The 25757-nt window shown below is 41.2% G+C and overlaps 1 long non-coding RNA gene across 1 annotated transcript in view; it reads left to right on the top strand.

The window, feature by feature from the left end:
* Positions 1-25757, top strand: part of LOC121450352 — a 56551-nt gene that overhangs the window by 1030 nt on the left and 29764 nt on the right. The gene's annotated exons all lie outside the window — the stretch shown is intronic.

Genomic DNA, 25757 nt, shown 5'->3' with positions numbered 1-25757 from the left:
CCTGCCTCTGCCTCCCGAGTGCTGGGATTAAAGACGTGCGCCACCACCGCCCGGCCCCCACTGGTCTTTTGTCTTACTGTATAATTTGTTTATACATGGTCTTTCTGCTCTAAGGCAAACCCTAAAAGAATAGCTATCTTTGTTTAGTGCCTGCAACATTGTCTGGCACATAGTAGGTGCTTACAAATGTTGAAATTGTTTGCTCCATTTGGGGGAGCCTAGGCAGTTTGGATGCTCACCTTAGGAGACCTGGATAGAGGTGGGCGGTCCTTGGACTTCCCACAGGTCAGGGAACCCTGATTGCTCTTCGAGCAGATGAGGGAGGGGGACTTGATCGGGAGAGGGGGAGGGATATGGGAAGCGGTTGCGGGGAGGAGGCAGAAATCCTTAATAAATAAATTAAAAAAAGGATTAAAAAAAAAAGAAAAAAAAACAAATGTCACTCCAAACTCATCTGTTTGAGGTCTCTGCTACTTGAATTGTTAGTGAAAAGTTCTCTGACAGGGTGGCTGCCCTATCCTGATTTATCGGTGTGTGTAAAACTAGGAATCTTCTGCAAGAAAAGGAAAAATGTTTCCAGCTTGAACGTCTCTTTGATTTCCAAGTTGTTTTCTGTTAGCAAAACACGTTTCTATTTTAATCTCAGAACACATCCATGCCAGTTCAGGCTTGGGACATTGTTTTAGGCAAACAGCTTGGTGTCATCCATTTCAGATGCTTCTAACGGATTCCAAAAAATGTTAGTCAAAATATTTTTTTTTCCTACAGAAAATCAAGCTTTTGTAAATGTGATGTAGGCTTGCTTCCAGGTCCCACTGGCCACTCCTCAGTTGCTTTCATTGCTCATTGACTCTGTGCTAGGTTCCCGAATAAGCTCCATCACCATAGTGGGCATTTGAGTTAGCCTATAGGCCAGCAAATAAATCCAGAGGGGAAAGAGAAGTAATGGGTGGAAATAGGATGGGTAGTTGCACACTCTCTGACACAGATCTTTTTGGCCAAGAAAACCCTCCATCTTCACTTGGTTGCCAGTTACACTTGTGAGTCTATGCTTCACTGATAACCAAGCACGTATTTCTGATTTTTTTTTTTTTGCTTGTCTGCTATGGTATGGTCCTCTGTAATATTACATGTCTCCAAGAATAGCTCTTGCTGAATTGTGTTGTAATTTACCTCTCTGCCACATTCAGTCCCTCTAGCCAATAGGAAGCCACAGGTAATATTACTCATGCCACTACATCCTGGCCGCTCAGCACACCGATTGGCATGAGTCTTAAATAGGTTGGCTTGGATTGACAGATATCCTGTCTGGTGAACTTTAGCTTCTGCCTTGAGTAAGTGGTAATTACATCAGTCTGTTGAATTTTGGCTTTAGGAGACTATGAAGGATGTCCAAGGTGTATCAGGTCATTGCGTTAAAATTAATCAACACCAGCGATTCAAAAAAATGGAAATCTTCCAATTTGTCATTATCTCAATCACTTTTTGCCCCAGTGTTGAAGATTGTGTCCCAGATTTCGTCCCTGCTAGGCAAGCACTACCGATGAGCTGCATCTTGTGCTCCTCTGTTTGAGCCTTAAAACACACAGCAAGAATGAGACCCAATGTCTTACTTTTAGCGATAACTGCACTTGACTAGTAGGACAAACTGTAGGCTAGCTTTCCTAATACACAATGATACCTTACAAGGCGTTATCCCAATTTTCTCACACACAAGTCAATACCTGCCATTGGTGACACGGTGATAGAAATAACTAACAAGAATCAGGTATCTAACTTCCAACATTCAGAAATTACAAGCACCTAATTATTCCTTTCATTTCAACAAATAATCACCAAGAGACTACAGTCAGTTTTAGGTGCGGAGATTTCAGCCGGAGATGCGATCAAGCCCTGCCCTGAGGGAGTTTATATTCCAGTGAAGGAGCTGAGCAGGGGTGAGGTGAGGAGGAGAACGGAAGGCTTGCAGGGATTTGGGAACCACTAGAGAGGTGGGGTTTGAACTGAGACTCAGGGAGAGGGTAAGGGTGTGTTTCCAGACCAAGGGCAGAGCAAGATGTAGCCTCTTTTCTCCAGTAAGGTGTGAAGTGACTTCGGATAGCTGGTGTCATAGAAACCACTGAACAACTGACTGCGTCCCAACCCCAGCTGCAGTGTGGTGCCACAGGCACCGGGTTTACTGCTATGAAAAGGTCTATAAGGAGGATACACACAGCTGCTGCTACACAGCCATCTTCACTCCTCATCAGTGAGAACTGGCTCTGGCCGGGCAGTCTGGCCAGCTAGCTCCCCTTGGAGAATCCACTTTGCCCATAACCACTGCTGGCCACATCAGAGATTACTGTTGATGTGTATTTCTCCACTAGCATACCCATCACTCACAACTCTTTCAACAGGGATGGGTTTGAAGGCTTGAGTCTATGTTGCTTTAAGGAATTCAAAGAGACAGACATTTCCAGGCCAGACTCATGGTTTCTGTGGCAACCAGGCTTCTTTAAACCCAGTAAGCTTGTGGCCTAGTTGTTCCCAGTTCATTTCTTGTGTAGATAACCACAGCTAACATCTGTTCTAGTCCTAGCCCCTAAGCTTTAGCTCTTTGCTTCCTTCTATCTGTACCTTCCTCTCTCATCTTTACAAAGACCACCTTAAGGCCAGCAGAAATACAAAAGCTGTTTGCGAGGACAATACCCTTACTTTTACCATTCCTTTATCTCTATGAGCATTTGAGGCAGCAAAGTAACTCTTCAATATCACAGACCCTGAACATCTAGATAGTTCCATTTCCCTTTATTTCTGCATATAAACTAAGCAGTTCTTAGAACTTTTTTTTGAAACTTTACTAAAAGCAATAAGGAACAGCAAAATACACTAGCAACCTCTTTTTTCCCCATCTGCGTTTGATACATCTGTACATTGATCTGGTGGAAGAGAGAAACTGCTCCACAGAGTTGCCATTTGGCCTCCATACATGTGCAGTGGCATGCATAAATACACATAAAATAGCAAGGTAGCTTAAAGACATCGATATCCAAACATGGCAGGAAAACTTTCTTCCATGTGCATCTAATCTCAGATATGAATATCAAAGCTAACGCTCTGAACAGTGATGATTAGCAAGTATAATCCAGGATATAGCGAAAGATTCCATTGTAAGCAAGTTAATATCAGTCTCCTGCAGGTCCCAGTTAGCAAACTTCTTTCTCCTTCTGCATGAGAATTTGACCTATGTTCTAGCTTTTTTCCCTGATCAGCCAGAAAATGTAGTATGTGACCTTATTGTTGGCAAAAATGCTGCCACATAAATAAACTGTCTTCAGGGAGAAGCAAATACACTGAGCAGTAAACCATACCATACCATTTACATGGCTTTTCTGTGTTGCATCCCTTGGAGGGACCCTGAACACCTTGCCCATAATGTATGAGAGATGCTCTTGACAGGATAAGGTGATTATGTCCAGGCAGTTGCACTGAGCTCTGCTGCTGTGTAAGCAAGCTGTTTGTTGAAGAAGAGCGCTATGTGCCCCTCTGTGGGCAAAGTGTGGTCCCCACCCTTTATCCTTCAGAGGAGGCAGGTGCCAGTTGTGGTCATGGTAGTGGCTCAGTTGTTTACCTGCACCTAAGGAGGACTTGTGAGCACACGATACAGCCTATGTCAGCACCATGGAGACCTCATGAAAAATAGTTTATTTGCAAAATAGATGTGGATTTGACCATAATGGAGTCATATCTCAAACCAAAAGCAAGAATACTATATAGTGGTGAAATACTGGGAAAATTCTTATCAATGTTAAGAAAAAGATCTGTTTTAATTCTAGAGACATTTGATATGATTAGATTAAAAAAAAACCGATGTGTGTGAAGGCATGAAGCCATTTTCTTTTATTTAAAAACATGACATTATTGTGTAACTGGACAAAATGAGTTAGTTTCAAACCTACTGTCGGGGCTGCAGAGAAGGCTCAGTACTTAAGAGGACTTAATTTTCTTCCAGAGAACTAAGTTGCTGTGGGATAATGCTCTTGTACACTGTAAAGATTTGTCACTAGTATTGTTTTAATAAAATGCTGATTGGCCAATAGCCAGGCAGGAAATATAGGTGGGGCAACAAGACTAGAAGAATTCTGGGAAGAGAAAGGGCTCAGTCTACAGGTCACCAACCACATACAGAAAAAGCAAGATGAAAATGCTTCACTGAGAAAAGGTACCAAGCCATGAGGCTAAACAGAGATAAAAAATTATGTATTAATTTAAGTTTTAAGAGCTAGTTAATAATAAGCCTGAGCTGTTGGCCAAAGAGTGTTGTAATTTTTTTTAGAAAGAGACAAACTTCCATCTGCAAATGGCGCCCAAACGTTTGGCAAGAATTTCTACATAAAGCAACAGTTGGAACTTCTGTCTACACTGAATTCTATTCCCAGCACCCATATCTGGTAGCTCACAACCACTGACACTAATTCCAGAGCCAGGACTCCAGTGCCCTCTTCTGACTTCTGCAGGCACCTGTGCACACACAGCACACACACACACACACACACAATCTTAAATAAAATAAATCAGTTGTAGCTTGATGTCAGCGCACATACCTGTACTCCCTGTGACTGAAGAGACTGAGGCAGGAGAATTGCTTGCATCATTGGGGCAGTGTAATGAGACCATGTCTCAAAACAAAAAGCTATGGGAAAACAACAATATTCTATAAGCTCCTTAGTTATAAATATTGGTAATTTTAATATATATGAACATAAAAATGTAATGAAACCATTAACATTTAATAATTCAAATTTTTATGTTAGTGTTCTCCTTATAAACAAAAGCATTACTCTTTTAGCTAATAATACACACGAGGAAAGAAAAGCTTCAGGCACATTTATTTAAATTCTGAGCATTTCTCATCCATTTTCAAATAATTTTGCAAAGGAAAATGAAAGGCTTGATTTGATAGCCTTTGGATTCTACTTGAATTTAGCTGGAAGAATTGAAATGGCTAGGAACGCCAAACAACACATTATAAAGCAGTTTCTAGAGTTCTAAAATAGAGTTAGTTTCCTACTCTTCAGCCTCCTTTGTGCTACAGATACTTTTTGCTCACAACTTTTAAAGAAATTTTGATTCATCTTTTTTAAATAAAAAATGGAAAGATTTTTTTCCATGCTTATAAGAAGCATTTAATATCACAAAACTAGGAATGGCGATGCCAGTTACCTTCTGTAACACACTATCCTCAGACCCATGGTAAAAATCCTTTTCACTAAGGTAAATTTCAGTGCAAGCTGCACAGTTCTCCTTAATGATGCCCTGCAAGCTACTATGCAGGAATCTGTTTTTAAGCTCTCCTGCCTTTGAAATAAACTCTTTTTATACCCTCTGTCTGTGATAGTTGTGTTAATTTTCAGCATAGCAAAATCTAGATTATCTGAGAGATAGGCCTCTGGGCTTGACCATGGGAGATTTTCTCCGCCTTGTTAGTGAAGGGAGGAAAATCCACACAGTGGGTACCATATCCAGGCTGGGATGATGTATGAGCTGTATAAGTGGAGAACGGGAGCTGAGTAGAAACGTGCAATTGTGGTCTTTGCTCTCTGTGTTGTGAATGTCATGGGACCAGTGCTTTGAGCCCGTTACAGGCCTGACTTTGCCTGTGATGGACTACCCCTTTGAACTTTGAGCCGGAATAAACCCTTTTTCCCTATGTCATTCTTGTCAAGGTGTTTTACCACAGCACCAACAAAAGAAAGTATGACATCTTATTTTACCTTGACCTGTAGATGGAAAGACAAATGGACCAATGATGTATCAGAAACCAGAAATAATTTTATGTTGGGTCGCAAACTAGCTGAGACTTGACAGAATTGCTAGAGGCATCAGAGCTTGCTGAGCAGTGTTTGTCAGAAGACCAGCATGGAAAAAATTTAAAAAGACAGCAAATGTTAATAGATGCCAAGGAGAAGGCAGAGCGTGCAGCGCCTGCCATTCTTCTTCATCAAAAAAAGTGGGGCATCTTCATACCGGAGAGCAGGGAACGCGTAAAGTGACTCATAAATTTTACAACTCATTTTCTGCAAAGGAATTGAATTACAGAATGTGATGGCCTGACTTTCTCTGGGGCAGTATATATCTAAGCTGATAGTGTAATTAACATCAAACTTAAATGTCGGTAGTCTCTGAAGAACGACCACAAATCTTGGATGGAGGTATTTCAAGGAAGGAGTTGTCATCAAATGTTCCCTTGCTATGGCTGCCATTACATGCAGAGAATTTTTAAGATGCCACGGCTTCATTCAGAAGTATATATGATCAAAGCAGGCTCATTCTGGCCCCTTAGAGGGAACTTTCTTATTCAGCTGCTCCCTTTAGAATACATGAGGAGCAGGCAGTCAGCACTCATGCGGAATTAGAGTTGGCAACGGCAGTGTCTCCAGGAACTTGCATTTTCCCCCCTCTGGGGCTCCATATTCTTTCACAAGTGTTATTTTATTTTTTACTATTTTCTCTACTTTGTCCAGATCCCATCTGCAAACTGGCTGTCTGCATCCCTTTCTAGGCACTGCCCAATCACTCCCAATCCTCTGGACCTTGGATGCATGTCTAGTCGTATTATTACCCAAAAAGAGGCTCCAGCTCACAAGAGAAACGTATTCAGCCTTGCCTGGTGAATCATCTTTTGCCTGATGAGAGAGGACTGGAATTATTTGGTATTGCCACGGAAAGGCCTCAACATTGAGGCTCTTTTTGGACAAGTTCACATGCTGGGGCATCGGTGAAAGTTGGACATATTAAGAGGGATATTTGCTGTATTTGTAAACCATTAATTGAGTTATTAAAACATTTTTTTTTTGGTTTTTCGAGACAGGGTTTCTCTATAGTTTTGGAGCTTTCCCTGGAACTAGCTCTTGTAGACCAGGCTGGCCTCGAACTCACAGAGATCCACCTGCCTCTGCCTCCCGAGTGTTGGGATTAAAGGCGTGCACCACTACCGCCTGGCTTAAAATATTTATTTTATGTAAATGTGTGTGCCTGAATTTATCTGTGTCTGTGCACCACATGGGTGTCTTGTGCCCAAGCAGGCAAGAAGAGGGCATAAGATCCCGAGTTATAAGTAGTTGTGAGCCACTGTGTGGGTCCTGGTACCTGAACCCAGGTCTTCTGCAAGAGTGGCAAGCACACTTAACTGATGAGCCATCTCCAGCCCCACTGAGTTTTAAGTTCATAAATGTCTTTTCACCAATTACGTAAAATTCTAACATTGAAATAACAGTTTTAATATGTTTGAATGTTAAGCAATGGTTTTCAGGTCAAATGCTGATTAAATTTGTATTTAAAACCACAGGATGTGACACATTTGTTAAAGAATACTCAGTTCATACTCATGCTGGGAATAATTGTCAAACACTGGTTTTAATAATTTTTATTTTAATTAACTTAGTAAGTGGCAGTGCTGACAGATTTGTGGAGATCAGAGGGCAATTTATAGGGGAATATGTTCTTTCTACCTTCCAGGTCCCAGGGATCAAACTCATGTCACCAAATTTTGGAGTAGGTGCCTTTCCCCATGTAGCCGTGTTGTCAGTCCTCAGCCCATGACCTTAAAGCCAAACTCCTCTCTATTGCGACAAAGCTAAACGGGGGGGCACAGTGAGAAATCTCAGAGCCCAGTTTACATTTTCCCTATCGTGCCTTTATCTCTAAGTTTGGGGTAAACTAGAAAGGGCCTAGCTCAGGAAGTTTCTCGAAGCCAGGCAGTGCTTCTCGAACCCGTTAGTTTCAGTTAGTCGGGAGGTTGAGATGGAGTGACTCCTTGAGGTCGGAAGTTCCAGGCCAACCTGGGCAATGTGGGGAAACAAAGAGCAAAAAAAAAAAACCAGTCAATGAAGCACACGATAAACAGCCTGTCAGGTGTGGTGGGGCCCGGCTGCCAGCCTGCGCTCTCAGCCCTTGGGAGCTGAGACAGAGTCAAGGCCAGCTGGGCTTTGTAGCGGGACCAAAAGTAGCAAAAGTTCCTGGGAGGCAGCTCCCCCTGCCACCGTCATCCCGAAAGAGAGCAAGAGCTCAGAGCTCAGAGCTCAGGACTGTCCTGCCCCGGTTTGGAGGCCTCAGCTGAGTCAAGGCTCAGTGGCAGGCACTTAGGACCACCTCTCCAGGATCAGCAAGTCATCTCTGGAGGAAAGACTTTCCTTGAAATAACATTTTCTAACTTGAATAAAGAAAACTTGAATAATAAAACTTGGTTTTTTAAAAATGAAAGCCGAATCATTTCACCTTTTCCAATAAATCATACAATGCGAAATTTTAAAAATTAAAATGTTTATACCATTTTTTGTGTGGTTTTTTTTTTTTTTTTGAGACAGGGTTTCTCTGCAGCTTTGGAGCCTCTTCTGGAACTAGCTCTTGTAGACTAAGCTAGCCTCGAACTCACAGAGATCTGCCTTCCTGTCTCCCGAGTGCTGGAATGAAAGGTGTGTGCCACCACCGCTCAGCTTCAATTTTTCAAATAAGTGGTTGCTTATCATATTATAGTGGAGAAATAGGTTGTGGAAGCATATAGTTGGAAACATTTTCTGAAAATTTTAAAGTCCGAGTTTTATAGAAAGCATCTCAGATACGGTTTAAAATTAATCTTGTCATTTGCCTTTGCACTGTCTTTGAAGCCTGTGCCACTGCTCTGTCTGAAGCCGTTTCAGTGATCTCGCATCTCCATGGAAGTGGTTTGCATCCTTTACATCAAATGTCCATGAATCACATAGTAGCTGCCATTTTCAGCCAAAGCCAAAGAAAATTCTTTCTTATGTTGTCCGCACACGTATGGATATCTATTCTATATTCAACTGTGGTTTTTTATGAAAGACAAGATGTTTCCAGGGAGGCCTGACTGAGGGTCTGACTGAACAGTAATGCTAGGCATAAACTCCTCCGACCTTTGCTTGTAGAGAGGAAAAGGGATTAGGAACCTGGGCAGAACATGCAGTTCGTTTTCAGGAAAATACTCTTGCTGGTAGCTCAGCATCATCCTTGGGTTTCAGAAGAGGGACTGAGACCCAGTGAAGCCCAGTGACTGACCCAAGTCTCTAGCCAAGAAGAAGCAGAGTCTGCTGGGCGCTCTGTCCACAACACCCTCTGTTGTGGTGTTTTTCACAGACTGTAGGTTCATATAGGAAAAGGAAACGCATGTCGAAAATAATACAGATCTATGGAAATCCTTCATTCTGAGGAAGGTAGACATGCTAGCATGGTGGAGTGACAGAAATGTTCTTATTCTATGATTACAAAGTGGCATTCTCTGTAATACTGTGACAAGTCACTTTCTTCTTTAAGAGAGGAGACAATAGCTAGGAATAAATTAGCTAGAGCGCCTTATGCAGTGAACGCCACTAAGGTCTGAGTTATCAATGCTGACATGGACTCATGGTCATTGCCATGTGATCATATACAACTGTCACAAAGGCCTCTGCACATTCTGCTATGGGCGACGGTGCTGTGAAGGTCTGTTAAAAGGAACATTGCCTTACTACTCTTCAGGGTTCCACAGGGTTCTTACTGGAGAAAGCAGACTTGAACGTCACAGTTACCTCACTGGGTGAAAAGGGAGAGCTGGTGCTGTGGAGATTGCTCATTGCTTAGAAGGGTTTGCAGCACAAGAGAAGCCCCACTGGATCAAGCCATGGCTTTATGTATGTAAAGGTCAGAGGAGAATTTAGTTAGTTCCAGCTTCCCACCTTTACATGGGTTCCAGAGGTTGAACTTGGGTTACTGGGCTCACATAGCCAGCACCTTTACCCACTGACCTAGTTTCCTAAGCTCAGATCATTGGTTTTTTGAAACTTTCTATTTTGTTCAACTGTTTGTTCCAACAAATCTTGGGTAGGGAATAATGACAAAGTACCTTTAAAGAAGACTTCTGTAATGGTGTCTGCAAAGGAATTGGGAGTGTCAAGACCCAGAGAGAGTGTCCGGAGAGAGTGTCATGGTAATAAAAAGAGCACAGAACTCTGAGAAAAACACAGTTTGTGGTGATGGGGTGGCAGGGTGGCACCATAAGGAAGTGTGGTTCTCATGGTAGCACTCCTCCTTGGAAATGTGCTTAGTGGAGGCTGTGTTAACACTGACCTTCAGATGCTGTTGATGATCTCAGGGCTTCTCCTTGCCATTGCCGGTCAGAACCAGGGCATCTGTGTTTTGAGGGTGCCGTTTTTCCATGCTGTAGTGACAGACGCTAACTTTGGTTCATGCATACTTGCCTAACAAGCATAGTGTTATATATTATATGTATACTGTTATGTACAAATGTGGTATTCCATATATAATTGCCATACAGTAAGTTCTTCACCATTGCTAATTATTGTTCATAGTATTTGATATAGCATTTTTAAAAATGAGTATTATTTCCTAAGAGACACTAACTTTTGCTTTACCAATGCCTTTAAAACTGAGGCCATCGGACTCTTGAAGAGATTATGGGAGTTGCTTTGAAAAGATGTAGAATTATTGTGGGTTGAAGCAAATTCCATTGAAACATAGCAAAATGATTCTGGAAATAACAGCTAGGTGAATAAATGTTTACTTTCTGATGAACATCTAGCCACAAATATTTTCTAATCATGTTAATATGCAGGCAGAAGTAAGAGGCTTGGGTATGAAACATTTTTGATGTATTTGTGCAAAATATCATGTTAGCAAGTGAATTTCAATTGTTGACAGATTTCTGGAGGAAAAAAATAGCTTCACTGAGTTTTGCCCGGCTTATGCTGCTCTGTCAGAGGACAGGGGATGTGGGCAATGGAGATACCCAGTAAGAGAAAACCCCATTTCTTCTTCGGCACAACTGGATGGGAGCCAGTACACAAGAAGGAACACAGAGGATGAAGTCCCGTTAGTTCCCCGCGATAGGGACCTGAAGTGAGCAGGCACTGCTATGAATCCAGCTCTGATTGTCCTTTCTCTGCACTGGGCTGGCCTTTCTCAGTCCCCAAGGCCAAGTAGTAAAATAGTTTGCCTTTTTTGGTAAAAAAAAAACCTTTATCTTTTAGTCTCATTTTCTCCTTGTCATCGTTAATTCCAAAGTGTGTTGCTAAGTATGAAAATATGATTGCATGCGACAAGTTATTTAATTTCCCGGACTTCATGTCCGTTGGCTGCCAGGCTGAGTACAGAGAATGAGAAGGTAACGGAAAACTCTCCCGGAGTTAAAGTGTTAAGGCCAGCCTAGGTCTCTGAAATTAGCTGGTCCCCAGCAGCATCCGGAGGACTTCTGAAAACAAGGTTCATGTGCTGATCCCTTCATTCAGCTGTTGATCATCGAGGACCTTAGGTTAAATGCTGGGTACACAAGAATAGGAGACCCAGACAGTCGGAACCTGCCCCACTATTTACAGAAAAGACAGATGGGCCCTGTAATCTGTGTTTAAGAACACAGCTCTGAAAGCTACAGTTGTGAGCATGAAGTGCCAGGCAAATCCACACGAAAGGATTTCTAAGAACCCATTTTCATTTCCTTGGGCATTCGCAGAGCTTTATTATCTGAGAAGTGCTTCTACTTTTTACTGTAACTCTGAAATAGTTTCTCTACAATGTGTGTGTGTGTGTGTGTGAGTGATAGAAACATAAACATTAACAGGAAAAGAACACATGGTAGATAGATATGTATTAAACAGCAGCATAAGTTGAAAGAAAATTATATTTGACTTGAAATGAGAATGATATTATAGATTGTTTATATAAATAAATGAGATGTCCAATCTGAGTGTATAATTCTATTTACTCATTAGTGAATTTTAGAAGTTTACCTATTCCCATGTGTCTTAGTCAGTGTTGTACTGCTGTGAAGAGACACCACAACCACGGCAACTCTTATAAAAGAAAGCATTTAATTGGGGCTGGCTTACAGTTTCAGAGATTTAATCCCTTGTCATCACGGCAGGAAGCATGGCAGCACACAGACAGTCATGGTGCTGGAGAGTAGCAGAGAGTTTTACGTCCAGATCCACAGGCAGCAGGAAGAAAGAGAGCTAGGCCTCGCGTGGGTTTTTGAAACCTCAAAGCCCATGACCAGTGACGCACTTCTTCCAACAAGGTCACACCTACTAACATCTCAAGTAATACCACTTCTCAATGACCAAACATTCAAATGTATGAGCCCGTGGAGGCCATGCCTCTTCGAACCACCACACAGGTATAACACTTTGAATCACGTTGAAGTATTTCACTTTGTGGCCTGTTTTATGCTTGCTGAGTTATTTGACTTTATTTCCCTTTAAATAATACTAGGAGCATAAAGAAAGTGAAGACTATTTTTAAGCTTCCCAAGTTACAACTTGAATAGGAAAACCAATTGACCTAGTTCAGGAACTGTAACTACAGGAGTAAAGATAAACATTAACCAAGGGGCTGTGCATACTTAATCCTTAATTGCTTACCTTGTAAATTAAAATCTTTATTACAGTTTTCCCCATCAATTGCCATATTCCAGTATATTCAGATTTTTTTTTTTACAAAGCTAACTTTCAAACAGTCCATAATCTATTCAGATCAAGGTTCCAGTCAGGTGGTTTGCCTCACCTCATTATCACTGCTATAGCCAAGGAGAGCCTGGACGGTTCACGAAGAGATTTATTTCCTCACAGTTTTGGAAGGTAAGAAGTGCAAGATCAAGTGACAGAGTATTGGGTGTTTAGTGAGGTTTCCTGTGTTCCCAGGATGTTGTCTCTTGCTGCATCTTCACATGGAAGGGGGTGGAAGGGGAGGAGTAAGGATGACAAGATGCTAAGAAGCCAGCAAAAGCAGGAGGCAGGTAAGCCCCCTTGAGTGTAAGCGGTTGAGGAAGGGAACAGTAGCTGCTGGAGACTTGGAGGGAGGATCCCACAAAGAGCCACAGCTAGTCATGCAGAGCATCAAAGACAATTTTGTAGTTATGTTTTATTTGTATTTTAATAAATAAAGCTTGCCTGGAGATCAGAGTTCAAAGCTAAGCCACTAGAGATCAGGGAGTGGTGACACACACCTTTAATCCCAGAACTCAGGAGACAGAGGCAGACAAATCTCTGAGTTGAAGGCTACCCCAGGCTACATAGGATTGATCCAGAAACAGAACCAGGTGGTGGTGGCTCACACCTTTAATCCCAGTGATTGGGAGTCACACACCTTGAATCCCAACACTAGGTGGAAACAGGAGGGATATGGCTGGGCGGAGAGGAATATACAAGGGAAGAGACAGGAACTCATGGAGTTTGGAGTCTAAAGGATTCCTGGAGACAAGATCTTGCCCATTCAGTCTGAAGATTTGGTAGAGGTAAAAGGTCTCTCTAGTGGTTGACTGCTTTGCTTTTCTGATCTTAAAGCAAGCTTTATCTACTAAAATACAAATAAAATCTCACTACACACTTTAGCTGAAACAGGGGGCAAGGAACAACAAGCATACACCTTCTGCCTTCCTGCTTCTGATTGTCTGCTGATGTTTCCCCAGTGTGAGCTTCCTGGGGGACCAGAAGCACAAACAGTACATAGCGGGTGTATGGACAGCAACTCTAAACCAGCAGACTCAGAAAAGACAGTGTATTAGGAAAACTTAAAACAACACCCAGGTTTTTATGCACAGGTCACTATGCAAGATCCACGACTGTCATAATTACTGGACTAGAAACACCTAAGAGGTTAGGAATGCAGACCCCTAGGTGTGCTTTTGAGAGCATGTCCAGAGATGACTAAAATCATAAGAGCTCTGGTCGTGGAATGGCTTAATCATGGGTGGACTAAAATCTAAATAGACTATTGGAGGCAGTGGGGTTATAGAAGGAGACGGCTGGCTGGAGAGTGGGAGTGGGTTCTTGGGGACTGTATCCTGACTTAGTGCCCTCAGGTTACTGCTAGGTTCCATTTCCTGGCTGATATCATGTGAACTTCCCTGCTCCACCACACTTTCCAGATCATGAGAGACCAATACTTCTGAAACTGTGACCCGGAATAAATCCTCCCCCTCTTAGGTTGTTTATTTGGCATTTGGTCACAGCCATGGAAATTCTGATGACTTTTGTTTGTTTCTCACTTGCTACATTCTCACTAAATTCCAGCTGCAAGAATGTATGTATTTATGTGGTTTCTTCTGTTTTTAATTACTAAATTACTAAAAGAAACATGCCACATAGGAAGCCATGTTTCTTTTAGTAATTTAGTAATTAAAAATGGCAAGATACACTTTACACATTCAGCATGAAAAAGGAGTAACCACTGTTAATACTGCTGGTGACTTGGATGAATACCAGGCTTTGGGGTGCTGCAAGATGAAGAGGTGATGCAAATGCAGTCACCCAAAGGAGGACAACGGGTATTCAGCTAGCTGCCATTTGTGTGCTTTTAAAAAGGTTCCCTGGGAGGTCTAGTCTCCATGTCACAGAGCACAAATGCCATTGCCAGGAATGTACTTTCTCCAAGGACAGTGAAATTGAAAGACTAAAAGTAGTTTGATTTTGACAGGATGACAGACTCAGTAACGTGCAGAGCCAAGAGAGTAGTAGCCCTGCCCAAGGAAAACACTTTGAGACCTCATACCAGAATCGTAGTACTGCAAGGAAATAGACTAGTTGTTAGTTCTCAAAGAGTCATAAACCAGCAGAAGGCCTAGAAATGTCCCGTTTTCATCTAGTTGTCCTGTGTGGGAAAGCAGGAGACTGTCATTGCATTCTGTCTGACTTGTAATTTCCGATTTAAGGGCGATACAGGCCATCTGTGTATTTGTGGTTATTTTTGAGAGGCCAGAATGAACTTTGTTCACCACAGTTTCAGTGCCCAGCATGTCTAATGGACGACTAACTTGGGAATTAAAGAGAGGCTGCTGAAATGTGTACGGCACGTGCTTCTCCATCACATCACTAACTGCTTGTCCTCCACCATTCCTGGGGCATGAGAAAATCACCAACAGCTCCAAGTCCGGGGATTTTTTTGAGACATTTTGTACCTCAGGCTGGCCTGGTCTTTGACCCACTTCCATTTCTATCGGACTATCTGTCCTCATTTGGCAAGACCACTGGAAATACTATCCTATGTCCCTCATGAAGCAATTCACATTTATTTTGTTGTGAGACAGCCAACTTGATGCTAATGTGCTACAAACACAAAGTTTTTCCTCCTCCTTCCCTTCTTCTCTGTCTCCTCACTTTCCTTTTCCTAATCCCTGTCATTTGTAAAACCGGTCTGACCATGTTTCCAAGCCTGGCCCGGGATTGCTGAGGTCACATGATCCTCATGTGCCAGCTCAGTAGCTGGGGCTGCAGGCCTGCACCGCCCATCACATGCAACATGGCTACCCCATTTCAGAAAAGAGTGCTTTCATCCGTCACTCCCCTCCTCCGAGAATTGCATGGCCTCTCACGTCAGGACTTTTATAGGATAATATTTGAATTTGGGAATTAATTTATGGTTTGGTTTTTCGTCTAATTTTGCTGGGCCTGCCTACACCAATTAACAATTGAAAACGTGCCTCACAGATGTGGCCACAGAGCAGTCTGATCTAGATAATTCTTCAGCTGAGGTTCCCTCTTAGGCGACTTGGCTTGTGTCAAGTTAACATCTCAAATTATGAGATTTCTTTACTCATTCTGCATTTCTTGTGTGTGTGTGTGTGTGTGTGTGTGTGTTTGTGTTGTACTGTTTTAATTGTCTGTTCAGGGTATTAACAGAATCAACCTTAAAACAATTCCTTTTTCTATCTTTACAAAAGTCTGAGCCTACTGCTAAACCAAATTTGAGTATCAAGGACAATGTGTGTGGGGTAGACATGGACAAAGGAGGCTCTCTGGAAAAGGCTATAGGTAAGAGTAAACTCTCCCCAGGTTTAGGAAGATGGGTGAGTTCTTGAGGATCAGAGCCATGTCCTCTGCCCTATGGGAAAAATGAGGGTCCAGAGAAGAGAGCTAGGCCATATCCTGGGGTAGCAGATCGCAAACTTGAGGGGCCTGTTTGTAGAATATTAGTTAAAGATGTGTTACATTTGTTTATGCTGTAGAATATTTGCTTAATGATGCAAAGATGTGTTACATTTTTATGCTACATTTGTTTAGTTTTGTGAAATTGTGTTGCTTTGCCTGTCTAAAACACCTGGTTGGTCTAATAAAGAGCTGAACACTCAATAGCAAAGCAAGAGAAAGGATAGGCGGGGCTGGAAGGTAGAGTGAATAAATAGGAAACACCTGGGAAGAGATCAGGGACGAGAAAAGGAGGAAAGGAGGACATCAGGGGTCAGCTATACAGCAAGCCACAAAATAAGAAGTAAATAAACGTATACAGAAAGAGAATAAGATAAGGCCCAGAGGCAAAGGTATGTGGGCTAATTTAAGAAAAGCTGGCTAGAAACAAGACAAGCTAAGGCCGGGCATTAATAGGTAAAAATAAGACACCATGTGTTTATTTGGGAGCTGGGTGGCAGCTTCCCGAAGAGCCAAAAAGAGTAAAAAATATATAAAACAACCAACTACAGGTCTTCTTAAGATTTTTCTCAGTTTAAAAATGGCATCGTATTGCCCAGCTCGATATCACAGACACCTTCTGAGAATGTAGGAACCTTTGGCTGGAGGCCCCGTCCTCAGAATGGACTCATCAGCCTGAGCTGCTGAGTTCCCAGAACCCACACAGAGGTGGAAGGAGAGAACCCACTCCACAGAGTCGTCTGCTGACCTCCACATGCACCCTGTGACACGTTTTCCGCCCCCAACTAAAGGAAAATGGAACATCCTTCTGAGTCTACAGTATTTACAATTTTTCCTTTCTTTCCACAATTCTTTGGGTCAGTTTTACGTACTCTCCATACACTTCAAAAACTGCATTTACTTATGGCAAATTAGTACTTAATAAATTTAGTCACAAACCTCCTTGAGAACCTTTTGATAGCAGGGTACCCTCTTAGTAGCAACATATTTGCATATAATATGGATACAAAGCATTCATTAGAATGATGAATTCTGTGTATTGATCTGAGTACGAGAACACTGCTCCAGAGTAAAAGAGTCTCTTTCTTGATTAGTGACTGACTTTCAATTCAGCGTTTAACTCAGGGCCAGTAAACTTTCTTTCCCCCTGAGAATTGCAGCACAGTATGTGTGCACTTTCAGGTTTAGTGATTGATCTCCATGGAAACCATTCATCCCAGCACTAGGGAGGTGAAGGCAGGAAGAGACAGGATCTCAGTATCTGAGAAAAAATCTGAGAATTCGTAGAGACAGAGTCGCCCTTATGGTTTGAGGTAGAGGTAAGAACTAGTGGCTGGCTGTTCTGCTCCTCTGAACTCTCAGCTTTTACCCCAATATCTGACTCTCGGATTTTCTTTAGATCAATTAGAATCTATGCTGCACTATGTAGTTCTGGTTGGCTTGGACCTCAGTGTAGAGCAGGCTTGCCTCAAACTCACAGAATTCCATTGATCTTCCTCCACAGTGCTGGGATTAAAGGTTTGTTCTACCATGCCTGATGTGTTAGTTACTTTTCTATTGCTGTGATAAACTACCATGACAAAGGCAACTTATAAAAGAAAGCATCTAATCTGGTTTATGAGTCCAGGCAGAGTCCATGATGGCTGAGTGAAGGAATAGCTGAGAACTCACATCCTGAGACACAACCCTGATGCAGAGAGAAGGAAGGTATTGGGAGTCTTTTGAAACTTCAAAGCCTGTCCACAGTGACACATCTTCCCCCAATTCTTCGCAAACAGTTCCACCAACTAAGGACTGAGTATTCAAATATATGAGCCTCTGGGGGCTATGTTCAGTCAAATCACCACACCTGATATTTACTGCATATTATCAGTACAGAATATTTCTAAAATTGGTTGTTGAAAAGTGTTCCTTTTGATACATACAGCAAAAGCCTCCAGTATCTACAACGTGTGCAAAAATTCTATACAGTAAATGTTTGTACATTTAAAAAGTCATTGAAAGAAAAAAGCTTGCAGTACCTTGCTGATGGCTGTCAGCAAAGTCTCCATAAAGAATAAACACTGTCAGTTTAACTTGATCTATTGGGGTGTAAGTCCCAGGTAGACAGACTGAAAAAGAGAGATTTAATTTATCTTGGCTCTGGGTTCAGGTGATTCAATGTATTAGGCAATAAATTTAGAAAATATGATTGTGATGGTGTAACTATTAGAGAACACAAATTCCTAGAGAGTAAAAAAAAAAAAAATACAAGTTTTTTTCAAAGTCAGCTAGCTGCCAAGCTTTAAAATTTATAACTAATCTAAATAAAGAAATGAAGAAATCAACCAGAAAATGTTTACAAAAAATGCAACTTTAAAAAGATTCTAGAAGAAATACAAAGTCCAAGTCTATGAACAACTATCAAGGAAACACTACAACATAAGCCTAATTCCTATACTTTTAACCTAAATACCTGAGACGGCTTTACAGGCCAGTGAGCCAGGCATTAAAGGAAGACAATCCAAGGCTTGAGGGATGTCCAGAGGTTAAGAGCATACTGGCTGCTCTTCTAGGAACATGAGTTCAATTCCCAGCACCCACATAGCAGCTCACAACCATCTGTAACTCTAGTTCCAAGGGATCTGATGGGCACCAGGCATGCAGATGGTGCACAGACATAAATGCAAACAAAACACCTATACATGTGAAATAAAATAATAAATTGAAAAAGGGACAGATAATCCCTATCTTAAAACATGTTTTTCTTAAATGGTGTTAAAATAAACTCATTGATCTAGACATCATTAACACCAGAAAGCCCAGTCAGGGTTGGGAGTAAAATTCGGTGTAAAATACTAGAAACAGGCTAAATTTGTCTTGGGCAATTCAAGGACAATTAACATGGATAAAGTCTGCTGTTGAATTGGTCCCATGGAACTACTAAAAAGAGAAGCCCAGATGATTGTTTCAATGTATATTTTTAAAAATTGCTAAGATTTCCAATCTAATCATTGTAAAATTGCTCATAATGTAGAATGTTCAGGAATCACACTGAACACTGCTAAAATGTCATTTCTTCTCCATTTACTTCTAATTTAAAAAAAGCCTTTTTCTGGAGGGTGACAAGCAAGTCCTAATTTTGGATAGAAGAGCAAATGGCCAAGACTAGCAAAGACTATTTTGAGAAAGAATGGGTGGGGTTGCTGTCTGTTAGTTAGCAAGACTAGTGGTGTTAGTAATTGCAGGAATAATTGGCAATAATTATTCTGTTCAGATTACTTTTGAGTTCAGTAATACATCCAAGATTCACAGCTAAGGAGATGGCAGATTGTTCTTGAAAGAGAACCTGAGAAGTACTTAGAAAACAAAATGCAAATAAACAGTTGGAATTGTCCAGCCTAATGAGAATTTGACTACATCATACTAACACTAATAGTGGGGAATTCAAGTTAAAAGAGATACTTTGAACAGCTAATTCAAATCAAGGAAGTTGGTTCATAGCTATTATCCTTTTCCAGAGTCATGTGTTTAACAGCTACACAGGCCATTTCCAGTCTCACAGTTCTAGAACTAATCCAGTGATGCTCTCTCAGGGAGAGACAAGAGGGGCCGTGGAGCTATTATGGTAACTGAACTGAATCTTTTCTCCCTCCATTTTATTTCCCCACCCATCCCACACAGAGATGCTTTCTCAAAACAATTGGCTGCTCTTAATTCAGCAACAAACATGCCTCCAAATAGTTAAGAGCCTCCAGAAGGAATACCATGATCACCGCTACATTTCACCAGCACTGACCTTTGGATGTAGTGGATTCCAGTTCTCAGTTCTAATGGAACAAGTTTTCAGTTCCATTGCACATATCATAAATGGTTGGGTGATTATGAAAGACATAGTATGAATAGGTTCGAGTCAAGGAAATAAGATGATCATTTACAAAATTTCACTGCAGTTAACCTGATTATGCAAAAAATTCACCATATTATTTTATATATATTACCAGTAAATTGGTATAGTTATGTATACCAACCATATTGTACATATTTTTACCCCAAGTTGGTTTTTCTTATATATCCAGTAAGTTCTAGCTTATTTTTCTCATTATCAAGAAAAATTAGAGATAAATGTATTCTGAGCAAATTATTATTATAAATTTATTATTCCTAAATTATAGTTACCTGTTATTGTCAGATAATGGAACTGACTGTTCACAGCACAGCAAGAAAAGTGTCTTGGAGACACCAAGGCACTCTAGAGGCCCCCACCCCTACTGAGATGTAGCCAGATGTCTGGTCATCCCTCGTGTGAAGAGTGGACTTTTCTCATTGAAGAGTGGTTGTGACACATCTCTGTGGATTTATTTCCTTGGTGGTAATTTGCAATCTCTTAATCACTGGCTACTCATAAACAACTAGCCTGAACCATGCTCTATAAGAGGACAGGTTAACAATGGTTAACGCCAAACTAATATTTGTGGAGACGTTTCTTTCTTCACTTTGGCTTAAGCTTATTTTGTCTTTTCTTAAGGGAACATAACTGTCCAGTGTCCTTTTCATAAAAATGATTGAGATGCTATAACAAAGTAATTATCACCCCTTAGTCTTCTTTAGAATGGGACTGAATTGATATATTTTAAGGACATTAAAAAACAACCCCCCACAATGTGAACCGAAACATGAAATACACATGAAGTAATACTTAAATATATTTTTGTATTTCCCCACCAGGGAAGGGATTAGAATACATTGCTCACTTTATATTTATGGAGTTCCTACTGAGTGCCAGATACTAATTTAAGTACTGTAACTATGATCCCGAGAGATCCATGAGAGAGTGTAAAGCTAAAATTCTAGTGAGGGAGTTATCATAAACTCATTGGTAGTCAGCCTAGTAGAATCAATGGACTGCAAGTTTTGTGAGAGAGGACAGTCATCATAGAGCCATGGCCTACACAAACATGCATGTGTGTTTGCATGCACACATGTATACACCCATACTAACGTGCATTGCCCATGTGTGCATACATGCACATACATGTTTCCTTCTTCAGTATTGGAAAGATGCTTAGCTAATTTTTTAATTTAAAGTTCCACAGGTGGTATTGGTTTTGAAGACATGAGGGGGTAATTAAGAGAAGTTGAGGCTTGGCACCATAAGAGGCTATTGGTGAAGATGCAGCCTTAGCCCTGGGATTGAGGGGTCATGTAGAGAAGTTGAGGCTTGGCACCAGCTAGCCAGGTATGAATCCCTACAAAGAGCCCAGGGGAGGCTACTGAGAATAGTCAACCCAGTTGCGGTGGAGATCTCAGCATTTTGGAAATGCCAGTACCATGGGGCCACCACCAAGAACAGCAGCACCTGTAGAATGGAGACAGACTGACCCTGTGAGATGAGCTGTGTGCTGTGGATGGCACAGCCTGAGAAATGGAACTAGCTGCACGGGCCCTTTGGAACCAGAGGATCATGAGAGGGTTTCAGGCATTTAGTACTGAACTTTTCACACTGTAGAACTTTGCCTCGGTTCTTCCCTCTCAGGGTGAAAAAGTATTCTACTTACTTTGACTTTAAAGAAGCCCACAGTAGATTCTGAACTTTAACAGATACTCTGGAGTTTCAGAAAGGCTGGGTATTTTTAGAGACCAGATATTTTAGAAAAGCTTGAATGCTTTAAAGAGACTGAACTTTTAAAGTGTTTGAATTTTAAAGACCATGGACTATTAAAATTACCCTCATAGAGTTCATATTGCAGAGAAACCCCGGAAGTGGGAAGAATGTGGCAAAGCTTGTTTTACTCTCATAGATTTTTATGTGTATGTGTGTGTATGCGCACATGAACGCAGGTGCTCTGAGAGGCCAGAAGAGGGCATTGTATTCCCTGGAGCTGGAGTTAGGAGCATTTTTTTGAGCTGCCCAATGTTGATATTGGGATCCAGACTTAGTTCTTCAAGAACTAGGTACATGCTTTTCTCGCCCAGCCATTTCTCCAGCCCCTGCACCACAATTCTTTCTCATAACTACTCAGGGACATAGCTCTATTGGACAGTTCTGTTCATTGCAATTTTCCTGAACCATGAGACTAAATATTTAATTATCACTTTATTATTTTGCTTGTGGGCTCTGAAAATACTTTTATTTCCTGTATGACTGAAACCTGTATCCCACATAAGATGGAGTAGTCTAGCTATTACTAATTAGAGCCCTGCTTCTCTGAGTCACCCCAGAAGTCAGTGAGAAATGAGCTCTGTTGGAAGACAAATGGAGGGGAAGCAGCACTGGGGTGAGACCGGGTCACTTGCTGAGATTATTGTCATTGTAGCATCTTCCTCTTGCTTGCTTCCAGTTCCTTTTATTTGTACTGGATGAGAGTCTTGGCCATGCTTTTAATTATGAGAAAGATTATTTTTAGAGCAATCACAGTATCAATATCTATTACAACCACAACCATCACAGGTGAGGCCATGCTGAGAACAAGGGTGGGAGCTCAGTGGGGTCCCTTTCTTTCTTTGTTTTTCCCTCTGTAATCATTATGTGAGCTTTCAATCCTGGAAGGGAGGGGCACCTGGAGTCACCTGAGGATGGAAGAGATCCCTTGGGTGGCAGGAATTCTGTAGTAGGTTTTTCAGCTCCAGAGACTTCCTACAGAACTAAGAATGAGTGCGCTTACAAGAGTGGAAACATAAAAGATTACTTCGGGTAGTGAGATTAGCATGTGAACAGCTCAAGAACCTTAGCATCAAACAAATAAATATAAATTCCTCTACGGTAAACATGAGAAAAAATTACCAAGTAATTAAAGGAGACCTACAATCAGACCTAAAAATATGGAAACCATTGCCTTATATTCATGCTCATAGATCCAATATTAACATGTTCTGTGTCCACAAATTGATGTTGCAAGATCAGTACTAAAACTCCCAACTGTTCTTTTTAGAAGACTTAAAAAGAAATTGAGAAGCCAATTCCGAGATTTTTGTAGAACTATAACAGTTCTAAAGCAGCCAAAGCAATGAAAAATAGTGGGAAAATAAACCTACCTGATTTTCAGATTTTTCTATAAAGTTTTGACAATTAAGATAAATAAAATAACCATCAGCCCAGTGGATTCAAAATTAGACCCATACATCCACATGCACTGCTTTTCAGGAAAGGTACAGGGCCAATTCAATGAGGAAAGGGGTTCAAAAGTGGCATTGAGGAGCCAGCACATGGCTGAGTTGGCAGAGTGTTTACTTAGTGTGCAAATTCCTTGGGTTCCATACTCAGGTCCATCTTGATATGGCTGCACACACCTGTAGCCCCAACACTCTTGGAAGTAGAAATACAGAGGATTAGAAGTTCAAGGTCATCTTCAACCATACAGCAAATTTCAGGCCAGTCAAGGTTACATGTGATTCTATCTAAAAATAGAACAAATGATATACTCCCAAATACACCCATTTCTACACAGAAATAATGATTTGACATATCACACAGAGAAGTCCAAGCTGGTGCCTAACTAGAGCCTTCACCTCTCCTGCAGTGTTCATGATGCTGGAAGGTACTTGGTTCATTAACAGAGGAGAAAGCTAAACACCGACCCAGATACAAATCGACAACCAAATCTACAAGTCTGCAATCTATAGTGGTGACCTGCCTGCAAGATATGCTGGTGCACAAACATTATGGGATCAACAACCAACTACTCTCTGATTGGATGAACCCTTGCCTGATACTGCTTGGGTGGCCATGAACTGTGTAGACCACAGGTCTAGGGAAAACCCAAATACTATTGTTCTGCTAAGAGAACATGGTGATAAAATGACTCCTAATGACACTCTGCTATACCCACAGAGCAGTGCTTTGCTCAGCCATGATCAGAGATGCCTCCTATTGTGATGGATGGAAACTAACACAGAGTCCCACAACTGGACAATATGCAGAGACTAAGAGATTTTGGAACAGTCAGTGTTAATCAGAAATCATCATCAAACTCCCACTTTCCAGGGTACAGGGAGCTATGGAGGAGGAAATGGAAAGGTTCTATGAGCCAGAGAGGATGGGCAACCAACAGAACAATGTCTTCCAGACACAACAGGACTGATGCATATATGCAAAGAGACTAGTAGTATGCACAGATTCAAGCCAGATGAGGCTCCCAAAACTGATGGAGGGACAAAGGCTCTCACCCCGATGATGTAGCTGTCTGCAATTGACACCGACTTGCAAAGGAAAAAATTCTTTTCTCCAGTGGAGTTTCATTGGGTATATTAGCTACATTTAAGAATAGGCCCTGTGGTGGTTTGAATAGAAGGACCCCTATAGACTCATGTGTTTGAATGCTTGGTCCACAGGGTATGGCACTGTCAGGAGGTCTTGTTGGAGGAAGTGTGTCATTGTGGAGGCAGGCTTTGCAGTTTTAGAACTAGCTCACATTAGACCTAGTGTGGCATTCTCTTCTGCTGCCTGCACATCAGGATACACAACTCTCAGCCCTTCTCCAGCACCATGTCTGCCTGTGTGCTGCCATGCCTCCTGACAAGCAGATATTGGACTAAACCTCTGAAACTGTAAACCAGCCCTAAGTAATTGTTTTCCTTCATAAGAGCTGTTGTGGTTACAGTGTCTCTTGATAGCAAGAGAACCCCTCACTGAGACAGACCCCATGCCCAGTAGTAGATGGCCAACACAAAACAACTCAACGGTGTTTCTGTAGACCTTTTGTCTCATGTTGCTTTGAGCATTTTTGTTTTTATAATTTTTTGAGATTATAATTTGATTATAACAATTCTCCTTACCTTCCCTCCCTCCAAACAAACCCTTCCATATACGTTTCTCTGCTATCCTTCAAATTTATGTCCTTTTTAAAACTAGGCTTGAATATTATAGTTTCTGATATTTTTGTGTCACATTTCCTCTCTCTGTTTCTTTTTAATTCTAATTTTGTGATACATTTTCTCTCTCTTTTATATTCTAATTTTTTAGCTTTTTGCTTTCTAAAGAGAGAGGGAAAGGGGTGGAGTTGGGTGGATGGGGTGGGAAGGATATCGGAGAAGTCAAGGGAGGGAACCGTAATCAGAATATAAGCATGAAAATTTCTTTCAATTAAAATAATGATAAAAAACTATGTATTTTATAATATGTAAATTATATCTCAATTTAAAAAAGAAGTGTAATAAGTTGTAGTTACAGGTACCAATATATAAAATATCTAGGCCTGATTGTTAATTTCTCATCTTAAATTATACCTCATGAAACTGCAAAGCTTCTTCCCCATCCATACTGTCTTATAAAAATTATTCCTGTATTTAAAGCACAGTGGTATCCAAATAAAGTCCTTAAGGTCTTATTCTTCTTCTTCTTCAGATATAAAAACATCAATATAAAATAAATAGTCAACTCTAACACTCTTGGCTGGTTAATGGCGGCACAGGAGCGGCTGCCTGTGTCTGTCATTACAAACGCTGGCTGCTACAAAAAGAATGCAGGCAGACAGTACCGTTAAATGAGTTTTCAGAGTCTGCACACCTCACACCCAAATATAAGGCCACACATTATGATATGATATTTAGAACTTAACTAATTATTTTTCGGTTTTTGTCTTCTAGATCTAGAAGATCTCCTTTGGTAGGCAAAGCAAGGTACCTCATATAATTCATTCTTGTATTTTCAGAAAAACCTAGGGCAATGTCTTGAAAACTATAGATTTCAGCATTTGTTAATTATATGCTTGAATTAAATAATGAGTAGATTTACTATTTAGTTAAAATTTATATCTATCTGGGTGGCAGTGGTGCATGCCTTTAATCCCAGCACTTGGGAAGCAGAGGCAGGAAGATCTCTGTGAGTTCGAGGCCAGCCAGGTCTACAAGAGCTAGTTCCAGGACAGGCTC

The sequence above is a fragment of the Microtus oregoni genome, unplaced genomic scaffold, assembly GCF_018167655.1.
Source record: "Microtus oregoni isolate MIOR12 unplaced genomic scaffold, Mior012 000000F_ref0000247, whole genome shotgun sequence".
Lineage (NCBI taxonomy): Eukaryota > Metazoa > Chordata > Mammalia > Rodentia > Cricetidae > Microtus > Microtus oregoni.
The sequence above is the reverse complement of the archived record's forward strand: the minus strand, read 5'-3'. Positions and strand labels throughout refer to the sequence as shown.